Source organism: Canis lupus, chromosome 17 (assembly GCF_003254725.2).
Source record: "Canis lupus dingo isolate Sandy chromosome 17, ASM325472v2, whole genome shotgun sequence".
NCBI lineage: Eukaryota > Metazoa > Chordata > Mammalia > Carnivora > Canidae > Canis > Canis lupus.
The window spans coordinates 16,042,265-16,058,511 of NC_064259.1; the positions used below are offsets into that span (position 1 = coordinate 16,042,265).

At 33.9% G+C, this 16,247-nt stretch overlaps 1 protein-coding gene across 15 annotated transcripts in view; it reads left to right on the plus strand.

Annotated features, from left to right (window-relative positions):
• The window catches only part of TDRD15 (tudor domain containing 15), a 240,743-nt gene that overhangs the window by 21,615 nt on the left and 202,881 nt on the right, over positions 1–16,247 (plus strand). For 2 of the 15 annotated variants that reach the window (XR_007402970.1, XR_007402969.1), the window contains one exon: positions 593–806. The exons of the other annotated variants lie outside the window; for them this stretch is intronic. The gene's annotated coding sequence lies outside the window, so the exon portion shown is untranslated. Of the gene's footprint in view, positions 1–592; positions 807–16,247 lie in introns of those variants that run through there. 15 annotated transcript variants of the gene reach the window in all.

A 16,247-nucleotide genomic window follows, 5' to 3' on the forward strand; every position in this document is an offset into this window, starting at 1 on the left:
GGTCTGGCTAAAGAATGATAAATTTTGTTTCAAAGGACCAGCTCTTGGTTCTTTATCCACTTTTATTCTTGCTATCCTAGTGGATAAGACAAACTGTCTTTTGGTTTTAATTTGATTTCACTAATGATATTGCACATGTCTTCATGTGCTTATTAGCCATTTGTATATCTTCTTTGAATAAAAGTTTTCAAAAATTTTCATCATTAAAAAATGTTTTTTAAATCTCTTTATTGTTGAGTAGAAAGAATTTATGTATTCTGGATCCAAGCCCCTTATCCTGTATATAGTTTACGAATATTTTCCCCCATTTTTCTGGGTGTCCTTTCACTTTGATGTCCCTTTGAAGCACAAATATTTTCAATTTTGATGGAGTCCAGTGTGTATCCATATTTTTGATGCTTTTGCATTTGCTCTTGGTGTTATACATAAGAAATCATTATGTAATCCAAGATGATGAATGCTCATAAAACTTTTTTCCTAAGAGTTTTAGAGTCCTAGTTCTGATGTTTAGGTCTTTGGTCAGTCTTGAGTTAGTTTTTGTATGTGGAATGAGGTGGAATCTTACTGCCTTTTTTTTTTTTTTTTTTTGCAGGTGGATTTCTAGTTTTTACATCGTCATTTATTTAAAAAGACGCTGTCCACTGAGTTTTTGTGGAAACTGTCAAAAACACTTGACCCAAAATGACTTACTTGTGGACTCTTAATTGTCTTCCATTGATGAATAGGACTAGCCTTTTGCATGTACTTCACTGTTTTGATTATTATAGCTTTGTAATATTTTTGAAATAAAAGTTCTCATTTGTTCATTTGTTGATTCGTTTTTGGTCCTTTTCTAAAATGATTTTGGGTCTGTTACATTTCCATATGAATAGGAGGGGTCAGATTTTAAACTTCTGCCAAAACAAACAAACAAACAAACAAACACCCTAGCTAGATTTTATAGCAATTGGTTTAAACTATAGATTAATCTGGGGAAATTTGCTATCTTAACAGTGTCAACCCTTCCGGTCCTGGAACAGGGACTATGTTGATCTTTAATTTACCTCTACAATGTTTGTAATTCTTAGTGCACAAATCTTGAAACTTATTCTGAAATCTAGAAACTTATTCTGTTTCTAAATATTTTCTTTGTTGCTAATTATAATGAAAGATGTTGATTTCATTATTTGTTAGTTGTTCATCTATTAGAATACAATTAACTTTGAATTTTGACCTTGTGTTTTGTAACCTTTCTGTACTTGTTCATTCAAATCTGTGTATGTGTGTTTATTCATGAGAGAGAGAGAGAGAGAGAGGCAGAGACACAGGCAGAGGGAGAAGCAGGCTCCATGCAGGGAGCCCAACCTGGGACTCGATCCTGGGTCTCTAGGATCAGGCTCTGGACTGAAGGTGGCGCTAAACCGCTGAGCCACCGGGCTGCCCTGTATGTGTGTTTCTTTGGATTTGCTGCATACGGAATGTCATAGCAAATAAAACTCAAGTCTTCCTTTTATTTGGATGTATTGGGTGGTGGTTGTTGTTTTGCCAGGTTGCAGGAGTTAGAATCTCCAATATTATGTTGAAAAGAAATGGTAAGAGCAGGTATCCATGTCTTGTTGTCTGTATTAAGGAAAAGGCCTTCTGTCTTACATCATTAAGTATGATGTTTACGGTTGTATATTAACCTTTAATCAGATTGAAGTTTTTTTCTAGTCTTTGAGTTTTTATCATGAATAGATGCCTACTTTATTTCTCTTGGTTATATATTACTTTTACTTCCCCCCCCCCTTTTTTTTTTATTACAACGTGGGTATATGTTATAATAGTTTTGGGTTGTTATCTTCCTCTTAAGATTTTAAATTTTTGTTCTGGTAGTTTGTTAGATTATTATTGGACCACTTGGCTTTTGTCCATCTAGTTTAAGGGCAGATCTGTTAATTTTGTTTTCATGCCTTATTCTCCATCCTTCTATGGATAACTTTTCTGGGGTCTCAACTGAATACTCAGGTTGTTTTCCAGGGTGCTTATATTCTGACTTGGCCCAAACTGCAAAATCTCCCAAGCATGCTGTTACCTCCAGAATCTCTTCTCAGCTTTCAGCTTCTTAACACCGTTAAGTTAAATGTGGAGTCTTGTAGAGATCTGCAGCATAGGAGTTGGCTAATGACCTGAGGAATTACCATACAAACCTTTGGGGTTCTTTCTCTGTGGCTCTTATGGTGGCACCAAATCCCAGCTACCATAAATTAGCCTTGCACCTTGATTTCCACATCCTTAATTCAGTAAAGCTACTGCTCTGTGCTTGACCTTACTTTTGCACTGTGGTCCAGATAATTTACCTGGGGAGAGAATCTGGATGGATATAGAGATTCCCCATGTTTGTCTCCCCTCTCAAAGATTACAGCCCTTCATGAGTGCTGTCCAATACCTGCAAACAGTTTTATATATACTCTAGGTTTTGTGTCCTGTTTGTAATGGGGCTAGTCTATCAGTTACTCTCATAGCCAAGACAGGAATTCCCTGGGATCCCTAATTGAGTCAGCCACTATACATAACTCTTCTTTACCTAATTGTTCAGTGCATGAGGAACTCAAAGTGGCTTTTTTCTCATGTTTTATTTTTTCTCCATGTTATCTTATTTTTTCCCCATGTTATCTTAATAGTGTTTAGGCACTATTAAGAGGCAGCAAAAACACATGTGTTGCGAGCACTGTTTCTCCTTCCTGTTGTTATGCATATTGCCAGTTGCACTCTGATCATCATGCATTTCTTGATAAACTGGCATAGAGGATTTTAGTTTCCAGAAATGGCCACAACACTATCTCCTGTCCTGTTCCCTCCTCAAGGAGGACAGAGAAGTGTACTGCTTGACTTGTGTGGTTAGGTTGTGCAAGGTTGTGCATCTCTGTTCACTAGAATAGTCTTGCTTAATGCCAGGTTGCCATGTTAACTAGTCCAGTGACCTTGAGGTTGCCATGCGCTGAAGAAACTCAAGCCACGTGAAAATGTTCTGTTTAGGTTCTTTTCTTGACTGTTCCAGTATATTACCATTTGTGTATCCCTAGATACTGCCCAGACATTGTGGAACAAAGATAAGCTAACCCTGCTGTGTTTTGTCCCAATTTCTGCCTCCTAGAATCTCTGACATAATACCATTATTTTTATCACTGGGTTTTAGAATAAGTTGTTAAATAGAAATAACTGGAACAAACTATGGCACCAGATGTGAAATGCTGCTATAACTTTTGGACTGAGTAGTGGGCAGAAACTGGAAGGTACTTGACAGTCCTCAAGGAGATGGTCAGTGAGGGCCTTATGGTAGTTGAGGAAAATGTTGAAAGCTGGAGGAAAGGAAAATGGAGATCTTTGCTAGATAATCTCATTATATATAACAAAATTGCTACTGCCACAACATGGAGAAAATGAAAATGTGCCCAATGAATGGAGCATTAGTCTTAGGAGGTTTCCAAGTAATTACTGTATGCCTCCTAGTTCTGTTTTTAAATGAGAGTGCCTATACGAGTTACTCTGTGCTTGCCCCACAGTGGTATGTTGGATGTGTGTGGGCTAACATGCTAGTTTGTTTCATAGGTCTTGAGATCAAGAAGAACTGTACCTGAGGAACTGCTTCTGGGGAGCCTAATCTACCCTTGGACCTGATTTAGATGATGAGGTCTGAGGCTGTTCTGATGCCATAATGGATTGAGACTTTGGAGGTCTTGGGAAAGGTGTAGTGTCTTCTGCATATGAGAATGATGTGAATTGGGGCCATAGGGCATACTGTGTTGCATTTTATTATCCAAAGATTGTCATGGTAATATTTAAGCTTTCATCCACTGCGACTTTGCTATTCCCCCTCAAGAAGGGGAGTATATAATTACCCTTTCCTTGGAAGTGGGTAAGCTTGAGTCCTTTGACCAAAAGTCATGGAGTTGAAGTGATGCCATGTCATCTTACAAGTTACTTCACAAACAATGATGTAGCTTTCACCTTATTTTCTGGAACACTTGTTACCTGGTGCCTTGGACCATCATAGAAGAAATCCAAATACCACATCTAGGTTGTGAGGAAGCCCAAGCCACGTGGGGAGTCCATGTGTAAGGACTGTCAACAGTTACATACCCCAACCATTTGAGTTTTCCTTGCTGAAGCCATGGGTATTGATTGTACAGAAACAAGCAAACTCCGTCATGTTCATCACATCCAAATTCCTAAGCTACAGGATCCATGAACCTAATATAGTAGTTATGTTTTATACTAAGCCTTGAGGTAGTTAAGTAGAACAACTGGATAACTTATAATCCACTTATAAAGTATCTTTAGACCTTTTGGCATATGGTGAGAGTAAAAAGACCTGGTAATAAGTGTGAATTTCAGTGAAAAAGTGTGACACGTTTTATCTGCCTAATGGCTTGCTATTCATTTATTTGGTTTTGGAATACTAAGTCCTATGGCTATATGAGTTCTAGAGCATTTATGTGCCCACTGTACATTAGCTTGTACTAATCTCTTCGTAAACATTCCATTTACTCTTCATTTTGTTCTACATGATTAAAAACTCAATAAATGATTCCTTCAGTTTGCCTCCATATTTTTACACATAGTAGATGGGAAATAACTACATATTGATTGAATATTTGTCAGCATTTCAGAGGGCATCGTTCATGAATTTAAAAAAAATATGAAAATGACTTCTAGATGACTTAGGAAATAAGTAATTAGATATTAGTGTTAACTTCACTAATAAGAGGTAAAGTCTGAAAGAAACTAATTCATAGTCTACATATATAATTCGAATATCTTTATGACGATAATAGATAAAACCAAGTTTTTCTAGCAGTTAAGGAAATGATTCTATTTTCAGAGGGTTTTACTGCCATCTAGTGGCAGTCATTTCTATGGTTTAAATTCCTACAAGCTTTATAGAACTCTTTCTGGGTCTTTTAATTTTTAAGGCTTTTTTTTTTAAATGGAAAAATATATTTCAGGTGCCTAAAGAGAAGGTAGGATTTTTTTTTGGAAAAAATTCATGGTATTCTTCATATACCTCATAAATAAGTGACTAAACAGGACTATGTTATTCATTCCTAAGTATAGTTTTCCTGCATTTTTAAAATTTTTTTCTTTTGCTTGGGTTCCCCTTTTTCCATTCATAGAATTGCTAAAGACTACCCTAAGGTATGTCGTAATAGTCTAGATTTTTCCGTGTGCACATAATTCAGTGAATGAATATAATTGCGTGAACATGAATACAATGTACATGCTTTTGTTACATTTTAGAAAAACCGCATAATTTTTCTGCATTTTGCTTTTCTCACTTAGCATATCAGAAATCTAAGAAGTGATGTAGTTCTATTCTTTTAAATGTATGCGTTATTTTAAAAAGCACAGATGCATTTTAATTTTGTTTTCAGCAATTTCTTTTGATAGACATCTGCCTTTTTTGCCATCTTAAATATTACTGCAATACATATCTGTGCGTGTATGTCCTTATATAGGGGTAATTTTGTTTCTGAGATAGTTTTTTAGGAGTAAGATTGCTGGATGAAAGAACATATTTAGAGTTTGAATAGATGTTACCACGTTGCTCTTAAAAACAGCTGAAATGTCAACAATGTATGAGAATACCTTCTCCCTACATTACCATTAGTACATTTTATAGCATTTTAAACATTTTTGCCTGTATGAGGGGTTAAAATGATTTTTAATATCTTGATTAGAGAATTTGAACAATTTTATGTGCTGACACTGAATCTAGGAGTTTTTCTAATTTTAATACTTTGTATATTGTAAGATGTTAACTCCTTTTTTATCCTCCCAATTTTACAAGTACTTTATGCAAAAGAAAACAAAGTTTTAACTCTTCATACAATTAAACAGGTCTGTCTTTTTAAACAGAGTTCCCTGTATGTAATGAAGAAGGTCCCACTCCTCACACATGGCCTTTATCTTCCAGGATCCTTTTCTCCATTAAATTTTTTTTTTTTATTTTGCAAAGTTTTTATTGTCTGAGTTTTAAGTTTAAATTTTAATCCATCTGGGATTTAATAACTAAACTTCTCAAAATTGAAAGATAACATATACATGGTGAAGTACAGTATTAAAGGATTATCAAAGTTAAACAGACTGATGTAATCAGCAGCCACTCAGAATAATTCTTGTCTCTTCTTAATTACTAAAATTGCATTATCCTAGATACAGCTGTCATGATATTTATGATAATTGCCTTCCTGATTTTTTGTGTTCTTTGCCTCCTAAACTGGATCTCTAAACATTATGGTTTTTGCTCATTGACCTTGATATAAACTCATATGTATTTTTTAAAAAAATTTTTATTTATGATAGTCACATAGAGAGAGAGAGAGAGAGAAGCAGGCTCCATGCACCGGGAGCCCGACGTGGGATTCGATCCCGGGTCTCCAGGATCACGCCCTGGGCCAAAGGCAGGCGCCAAACCGCTGCACCACCCAGGGATCCCCTCATATGTATTTTTATATCCAATATCTTCTGTTTAACATTTTGTTGGTGACTTTTACTCACATTGTGGTGTGCAGCAGATAATTCTCCTGGCTATATGGTTGGTATTCCCTTGCATAAATCTGATTATCCCCCTGTTGATGGATATTTGGATTTTTTTCAATTAACGCTATATAGAACATGGCTATGAACATTCTTGTGCATTACTTTTGATGCTGTGGTGCCAACATTTCAGTTGGATATATATTTCAGAAATTGATGGCTCATAGGGCATGTAGATTTCCACCTTCAGCAGGTCAGTAATTACAGCCCAGAAGTTTTTCGAAGTTGTCCTACCAGTTTACACTCCACCAGTGAGTAAGAATTCTGTTCTGCATCTTCACCAGCACTTATCGTGTTTCTTATCTTAGTTATTTTTATGGGTACACATTGTATCTTACTGTAGTTTTAGTTTGCAATTCTGATTACTAAATTTGAACAACTTCCCTATGTTCACTGGTCACTAAGAACTCTTTTTGGCTACTTTCCTATTAGGTAGATATTCTCTTATTGATTTGTAAGAATTCCTTATATATTTTGAGTCAGGCCCTTTGTTTTCCACTTAGGGTGTTTTTTTTTTTTTAAGATTTTATTTATGAGAGAGAGAGAGAGAGAGGCAGAGGCACAGGCAGAGGAAGAAGCAGGCTCCATGCAGGGAGCCCGATGTGGAACTTGATCCCGGGGTCTCCAGGATCATGCCCTGGGCTGAAGGTGGTGCTAAACCACTGAGTCACCCAGGATGCCCATAAACAGAAACTCTTAATTCTACATTTTTTCCTTTGTTTAGTGCTTTTTGTCTTATTGAAGAAACTTTTAACATACCCCAAATTCATGGAAAATGTTTCCTAGAATTTTATTAAGCTGAGTTTACAATTCACTTAAAGTTTTTTATGTAAGTTATAAGAAATGGGTCAGTATTCACTCTTTTGCATATATTCATTTGGCCCTATAGTATTTGTTAAAATATGCTGTACATGCTTTGCTGAACTGATAAATCTTCATGGACCTATATCAAGTGTTTAGTATCCTGAGTAGGTACCTGGGCTTTGTGTTTCTTTCACTGACAATACTATAAAGTCAATACCCTGCTGTCTTAATTACTATAGCTTTATGCTAGGTCTTGATATCTGCTAGTATTCACTAGCTTTTATTTTTAAATTTTTAAAAGATTCTATTTATTTTTTCATGGAGACACAGAGAGAGACAGAGACACAGGCAGAGGAAGAAGCAGGCTCCATGCAGGGAGCCTGACGTGGGACTAAATCCTGGGTCTCCGGGATCATGCCCTGAGCTGAAGGCGGGGCTAAACTGCTGAGCCACCTGGGCTGCCTATTCACTGGCTTTTTTTTTTTTTTTTTTTTAAATGATTTATTTTTTTTTCATTTTATTTATTTATTTATTTATTTATTTATTTATTTATTTATTTATTTATTTTATTGGTGTTCAATTTACCAATATACAGAATAACCCCCAGTGCCCGTCACCCAATCACTCCGGTGTCCATCAAAAGATGAGTGGATATAGAAGATGTGGTCTATGTATACAATGGAATATTACTCAGCTATTAGAAATGAAATACCCACCATTTGCTTCAACGTGGATGGAACTGGAGGGTATTATGCTGAGTGAAGTAAGTCAGTCGGAGAAGGACAAACATTATATGTTCCCATTCATGTGGGGAATATAAATATTCACTGGCTTTTAAAAAATTCCTTATTCTATATGTTGGCAAATTGAACACCAATAAAAAATAAATTTATTAAAAAATTAAAATTAAAAAATTAAAAATTCCTTAATTTGTCTTTCTTTTGCATTTCTATATACATTTTAATGCATACTTTTTAATTTTGTACAAAAATGCACTTGATTTTCATTGTAATTTAATTCAATGTGCAGTTCATTTAGAGAAGATTTACAACTTTATAATACTGAATCTTCAAGGCTACAAATATGGTGTTCTTACATTGAATTAGGTCCTTTAAAATTCTAAAAATACTTTATAATTTTCATATGAATATTGTAAATATATTTCTGGGTATTTGATGTTTTAGATATAGTATAATTTAAAAATTTTATATTCATTTTACTTTTGTATACTGTTCTTGTATCTAGTAATCTTGGAAACTTTTTTTTTTTAAAGCTTTTATTCATTTATTCACAAGAGACACAGAAAGAGAGAGAGAGACAGAGAAAGAGGCAGAGACATAGGCAGAGGGAGAAGCAGGCTCCATGCAGGGAGCCCGATGTGGGACTCGATCCCAGGACTCCAGGATCACACCCTGGGCCGAAGGCAGGCGCTAAACTGCTGGGCCACCCAGGGATCCCCACAAAACTTATTTCTAGTGAAGTTGTTTCTGAAGGTATTTTTATTTTTAAATCCTTACATCATTAAATTTTTTTCTTTAATGTGTTTGATTTCTGTACAATGTGGAATAGAAGTAGTTGTGAGCATCCTTGTGTCATTCTCAATTTTGGAAAAAGGTCTTTAATATCTCAACCTTAAGTATGTGTGCAAAAGTAGTTTTTATAGTCTTTAATAGAGCAAGGAAGTTTCTTTTTAGTTCTTGTTTAAAATTTTTAGTGTTAGTGGTGCTGAGTTTTATCTAGTTGCTTCTATTGATCTTGTATGTTTTCTTTTTCTCCTTTTATTGCTTCATTTTAAAAATATTAGATAAACCTTATTCTTGGATTAAATTCTACTTGATTTTGATGAGCTCTTTCATTTTTCTGTGGATTTAATTTCCTGTTTCAGATTTTTGCTTTTATAATCAATAGAAAGGATGTGTTTACATATTTTCTTATAACTTTAGAGGTTTTGATGTGTTAAGGTTAAATTGGTATCAGAAATAGAATGGAAAGTATTTATTTGTATTCTCTGGAAGACCTTCTATACATTTTATACGTTCTTTCCGTATTTTGAAAAATTCACTGGTGAAGCTATATGGACCTGATAATTTCTAAGAAAAATTTAAAACCGAGTTCTCATGTTTAAGAAAAGACGATCAGATTTTCTTCTATTTTTATTGTATCTGATTTGATGAACATTTTTGTCTATTTTTGTAAACTTTCATACTTATTAGCATGAATTCATAATCTCTTCATTTTTAAATGATTGTAAGATCTATAGTGATACCTTTTAAAATATTTTCTTATTTTGGCTATTTTCTGATAGGGGTTGTGAGTGGGAGGAAGACTACTGAGGTAAATTTTTATATTTTCATTGCATATCACTGGTACATATTGTTAACATGTATCACTAATGATGTGAACCTTACTTATTTGAGGTAATACTGATCAGATTTCTTCTGGGTAAAAGAATTCTTCCCCTCTCTGTACTCTTTATGAGAAAGTCAGTTTGTGCATCCTATATTTAATGGGTGGTAAGTTATGCCCCACCTCTTTGAGGAGGGAGTATCTATGTCAAATTGAGATTCTTCTGTACAAGATATTTTGTGTATTCTCCCCCATTTAAATATTTAATAATTTCTTTTTATTAATATGGACCCATGGATATTTACTTCATACTTTTGATTATATCCTGATACTGTGTATTTTATTACTGTAATTGCTCCAGCTTTGGACATTGAACATTCTTTCAGTTGCCTCCTAAGTTCTTTTGACATAATACCATTGTTTTTTGTTCTTAAGCACTTTTTTCCTTTTTGGCGCTATGAGGTATTCTAGGCACATCTTCTATATTCCCTACTCCAGTCCTAGAATCAGCCATTTCTTCAAAGTGCTCTGCTTTCTTTTAGTTGAGAATGTTGTACTAGACACCAAATTTTGGATTTCGGGAGAGTACATTTATTTTTATTTCCTTGTATTCTGTTCTTTGATTTCTTTGGGTTGAGCTTGCTATCATCCTTTTTGTAACTTCTTGAAATATATTTTCAGTATCATTGTTTGAAATGTTTTCTAATCTTCATTTCCATCTCTTTTGAACCATGGATTAGAAATATATTCTAAACATTTGGGCATTTTCAAATTTATTTTTTAAAAAAATTCTAGAGTGGTCGGAGAACATAATTTTGAATGATTTATAGTTATCCAAGTGTATCACTTGTTTTATGAGCCATGTATAATCATTTTTTTAATCTTACACTTAAAAAATACTACTATGTGATTGTTATTTAGGTCCTCTTTAATTGTGCTATTTTGGTGTTTTACGTTCTTAACTACTTTGTTCAGATCTTTATATTAGAGGGATATATTATAGTCTCTCATTTTGATAGGGGATTTGTCTATTTCCCTTACATTACTATATTTTTCTTATTGGAATATAGTTGATCCATAATATTACATTAGTTGTAGGTGTAGGACATGGTGATTTGACAACTCTATATATTGTGGTGAATACCAGTGTAGCTACCACATGTTACCATACAATAGTGTTATCATACCATTGATGATATTCCCTATGCTGTACCTTTCAACCTTGACTAATTCCATAACTGGATTTTGTACCTCCCATTCTCCTTCACCAATTTCCCCATCCCCCAAGCCCCCTCTCCTCTGGCAACTACCAGTATTTTTTCTGTATTTATGGGTCTATTTCTACTTTTTTCCTTGTTTTTTAGATTCCACATATAAGTGAAATTGAATGGCATAGGCCTTCCATTGACAGACTTCATTTGGCATAATACTCTTTAGTTTCATCCATGGTATGTCAAATGGCAAGCTTGCTCTCTCTCTCCCCGCCCCCCATGGCTGAGTATCACTGAGATACACACTTGCATTTTCTTCATCTATGGACAGACGCTTGGGTCACTCCCATATCTTGGCTATTGTAAATAATTTTGTGATAAACAGGGGTGCATAATTTTTGAACTAGTATTTTCTTTGGGAGAAAACTCAACAGTGGAATTACAAGATCTTTCTTTCTTTCTTTCTTTCTTTCTTTCTTTCTTTCTTTCTTTCTTTCTTTTCTTTCTCTTTCTTCTTTCTTTCTTTCTTTCTTTCTTCTTTCTTTCTTTCTTTCTTTCTTCTTCTTCTTCTTTCCTTCCTTCCTTCCTTCCTTCCTTCCTTCCTTCCTTCCTTCCTTCCTTCCTTCCTTCCTTCCTTCTTTCCTTCCTTTCTTTTTTTTTGAACCTCCATGCTATTTTCCACAGTAGCTGCACCAATTTACATTTCCCACCAATGGTGCACAAAGGTTCCTTTTTCTCCACATCCGCACCAACACTTGTTATCCCTCCCCCCTTTTTTTGGCTAATAGACATTTTGATTGGTATAAGTTGATATCTCATTGTGGTTTTGGTTTGCATTTACATAATTAGTGATGGTGAACATCTTCCATATGTCTGTGACCATATGTCTTTGGAGAAATATCTTTTCAGATCTACCCTTTTTAAAATTGTATTATTTGGATATTTTTGGTTCTGAGTTGTATAAATTTTTTATACATTTTGAATATTAACCCCCTACTGGATATATCATTTGCAAATTTCTTTCATTCAGTAGTTTGCCTTTTCATTTTATTGATGGTTTCCTTTGCTGTGCAAGAGCTTTTTATTTTGGTGTAGTCTTAATACTTTTAATTTTGCTTTTGTTTCTCTTGCTTGAGGAGACATATTCAGAAAAACATTTCTAAGGCTGATATCAAAGAGATTACTGCTTATATTTTCCTTGAGGAGATTTATGGTTTCAGGTCTCACATTTAGGTCTTTGAGTTTATTTTTCTGTTGTAAGATAGTGAGGGGTATGTGTGTGTGTGTGTGTGTATGTTTAATGTAGCTCCCAAGTTTTCCAAGCACTATTGATTTGAAGGGACTGTCTTTTCCCCATTGTATATTCTTGCCTCCTTCATGGTAGAATAAATAATAATATAGTCATGGGTTTATTTCTGGGCTCTCTATTCTGTTTTTATTGACCTATGTACCTGTTTTTGTTTTTGTTCTGATACCATACGTTTTGGTTACTTTTTAGCTTTATGGTATATGTTGTGATACCTCCAGCTTTGTTATTTTTGAAGATAGCTTTGGCTATTTGGGTTCTTTTGTGGTTCATACAAATTTTGATTATTCTAGTTCTGTGAAAAACATTGTTGGTATTCTGATAGGGATTGCACTTACTCTGTAGATTGCTTTGGGTAGTATGGAGACTTTAACAGTATCGATACCTTCCAATCTGTGATCATGATATCTTTCTATTTGTGTCTTCAATTTAATTCATCATTTTATAGTTTTTAGAGTACAGATCTTGTACCTCTTTGTTATTCTGAGGTATTTTATTTTTGGTGCAAATTCATTGTTTGGAGATTTTAAATAGGAAATTTTTCTTTGTGCTATTTCATTGTTAGTGTAAAGAAGCATAGCTGATTTTTGCATATCTTATATCCTGAAACTTTACTGAATTCTTTTAATAATTTTTTTGGTAGAGTCTTTAGGGTTTTTTGTATATAGTATCATGTCATCAGCAAATAGTGATAGTTATACTACTTTTTTACTAATTTGGATGCCTTTTTTATTTTTTGGTCTGATTGTTGTAGCTAGGATTTCTAGTACTATGTTGAATAAAAATGGTGAGAGTGGATATTGTTTTTGATTTTTGAAGAGCTATCAGTTTTTTGTCATCGACTATGATGTTAACTGTAGGTTTGTCATATTGCCTTTAAGTGTGTTCCCTCTATACCAGCTTTGTTGAGAGTCATTACCATGAATGAATGTTGAATTTTGTCAGATGCTTTTTCTGCATCTATTGCAATGGTTATATTTAGTGTTCATTTTGTGGATGTTATGTATAATTTTGATTTATGAATATTGAACCATTCTTGTGTCTCAGCAGTATATCCCACTTGATTGTGGTGAATGATCCTTTCAATGTATTGTTGAATATGGCTTGCTAATATTTTGTTGAGGATGCATCTGTGTTCATCAAGGATATTGGCCTGTTTTCTTTTTGTAGTGCCTTTGGTTTTGGTATCAGGGTAATGCTGGCCTTGTTGAATGTATTTGGAGGCTTTCCATTTATTTTATTTATTCATTTTTAAAATAGTTTGAGAACAGGTATTAACTCTTTAATGCTTGATAAAATTCACCTGTGAATTCACCTGTGAATTAAGTAATGATCATAAAAGATGCTCACTGGACTTTAGAAGGAGAATGAACTCAGCACTTTAACAGATGGAAAATATAAAAACCAATCAGATTTGAAGACTACAATAATTGAAATAGAATATACATTAGAGGAAATCACTAGTAAATTGCTGATCCATTCTTCTGCATCTTTTAATCTGGAAGACCAGGTGTAATGGAAAGCCCCCAGAGCATACAGCACAAAGACAATGTAAAAGGGGCACCTGGGTGGCTCAGTCAATTAAGTGTCTGCCTTTGGCTCAGGGCATGATCTCTCCTGAGCAGGGAGCCACCTTCTCCATCTCGCACCCCCCTTCATGTTCTCACAAATAAAGTCTTTAAAAAAAAATGAAAATGAGTTATGGGATCTCTTGGACAACATCAAGCAAACATTGGCATTATTTGGGTCCCTGAAGGATAAGAGAAAGGGGCAGAAAACTTATTTGAAGAAAGAATATCTAAAAAAAAAATTCCTAACCTGGGGAGGGAAACGGACATCTAGGTTTAGGAGCACCAGAGTTCCAAATAAGATGAACCCAACAAGATCCACACCATGACATATTGTAATTAAAATACTAAAGATTAAAGATAGTTTTTAAAGCAGCAGGATAAAGGAAGACAATAATATACAAGGGGAAACCCCATAAACTTAGCCCTGATTTCTGCCCCTCCCCCACCCCCAGCAGAAAGGCCAGAAGGGAGTGGCACGATGAATCCAAAGAACAGGAAGGAAAAAACCTACAACAGAGAATATACGTGGCAAAGTTACTCAGAATTCAAGGAGAGTTTTCCAGACAAATGTAAGTTAAAGGAGTTCATCACCACCAAATGGGCCTCACAAGAAATGTTAAAGAGACTTCTTTAAGTGGAAAGGAAAAGGCCATAATTAGAAGAAAATTATGAAAAAAAAAATACTCATGGATAAAAGCAAACATACAGTAAAGATAGTAGAATGATCACGTTAGGAGCTAGTATAAAGGCTAAAATACAAAACTAGTAAAACCAAAGTATATCTTAAAAAAGTAAGGGGACTCACAAAATAAGATCTAATATGACAGCACAAAATTACTATTAAATATATATATAAATACATATGTATACATACATATATTTATTTTGAAGATGTGAATGTGCCTAATGACCTATGTACCTGGTAGTTTTAACCTTTTTTTCATTATAAAAGACTCCTTTTTATGGCTAGTAGTGTTTCTAGCTTTAATGCCAGCTTTGATAACATAGCTACACCAGCTTTTTAGGCTTTTGTTTAGTGTTTGGATAATTTTCCATGTAATTCTTCTTTTAGTTTCAAACTTCCTTTGGCCTTCTGTTTGATGTGTTTGTATCACATGCTATTTGTAGTTATTTTCTTTCAGTCTGAGAATATTTTTATTTTAAAGAAAGTCCTTATTTCATGGGGTTTTATGTAATTAGGGATATATTTGGTGTATATATGCACTGTCTTACCATTTTTTTATTTTGTCCTTTTTCTCATTTTCTTTTGAATCTTCAATTTTTTATTACATTTTTCTATTAGCTTTAGTTATACTTTATTTCACAATTTCTGAAATGGTTACCCAGGGATTGTCCCATGAATGCTTGATTTAGTAGAATCTAAATTATTTTCTTTATTTCATATACAATGATCTAGTGTTAGAACACTCTAATTCCATTTACTCTTGCTTTTTGTGCTATTGCTTTCATACATCTTAATCTCATGAAGTATTTTGATAGTGTAAAGCAATTACTCAGTATTTACCTATATGTCTACCATTTCACCTGGTATGCATCCTGTATTTTCCTGTTTCCTTCTGGGATCATTTTCCTTTTTAAAAGAACTTGTTCAGTATTTCTTCTAACACATGCCTTATGATGAATTCTTTTATTTTTTATAAGTGTATTTTGACTTTAATTTTGAAGGGAATTTTCATAGGCATAAAATATTAGAATAGTTATTTTCTAGCTATAGAATAAAACTTTAATAGAATTTTAGAATATCTAACTTCTTTCAGACTTCTAAAGATGTCTTTTCATTATTTTGATTATCTTGAGACTTCTCTCTTCTGTTGAAGTCAGCTGTATTATTGGTTTTCCTTTCAAGGTAATGTGCCTTTTTTTTTTTTTTTTTTTTTTTTTTTGGCTGCTTTTAAGAATTTTTCCTTTTTCTTTTAAAATTTTTTGTGTAATGTACTTGGAATATTTTTGTTTGTGGCTTGTAATTACCCAGTTCAGGATTTGTACCACTTTTTGAATTCTTAGCTAGATTTTCTGGGGATCAGTTTTAATAAATTCTCACTCACCATATCTGTAAGTATTTATTTTTCTCATCTCTTTTCTTCCCATCGGGGATTCCAACTACACCCATGTTAGAGGTTTCACTTTGTTACATATATCTTATGATATTTTTCATCTTTACACTTTCTATATTTAAGTCTGTTATCTACTGACCTATCTCCTGTTTAATCCTTTAGCTATGTCCAACCTAAAATTACATCCATGTAGTGAGTTCTTAAATATAGTATTGCATTTTCAGTTCAGTTCTTTTCATTTGAGTTTCATTGTTGCCTTATCTAAAATTCTCTATCATCTAATGCTTTGAGTGTATTAGTTTATAGTTAATAACTTCATTTTCAGATTTACCTCTGATTTGGTTTTCTCTTTTGGTTTTCATTGAAAGTTGTCGTG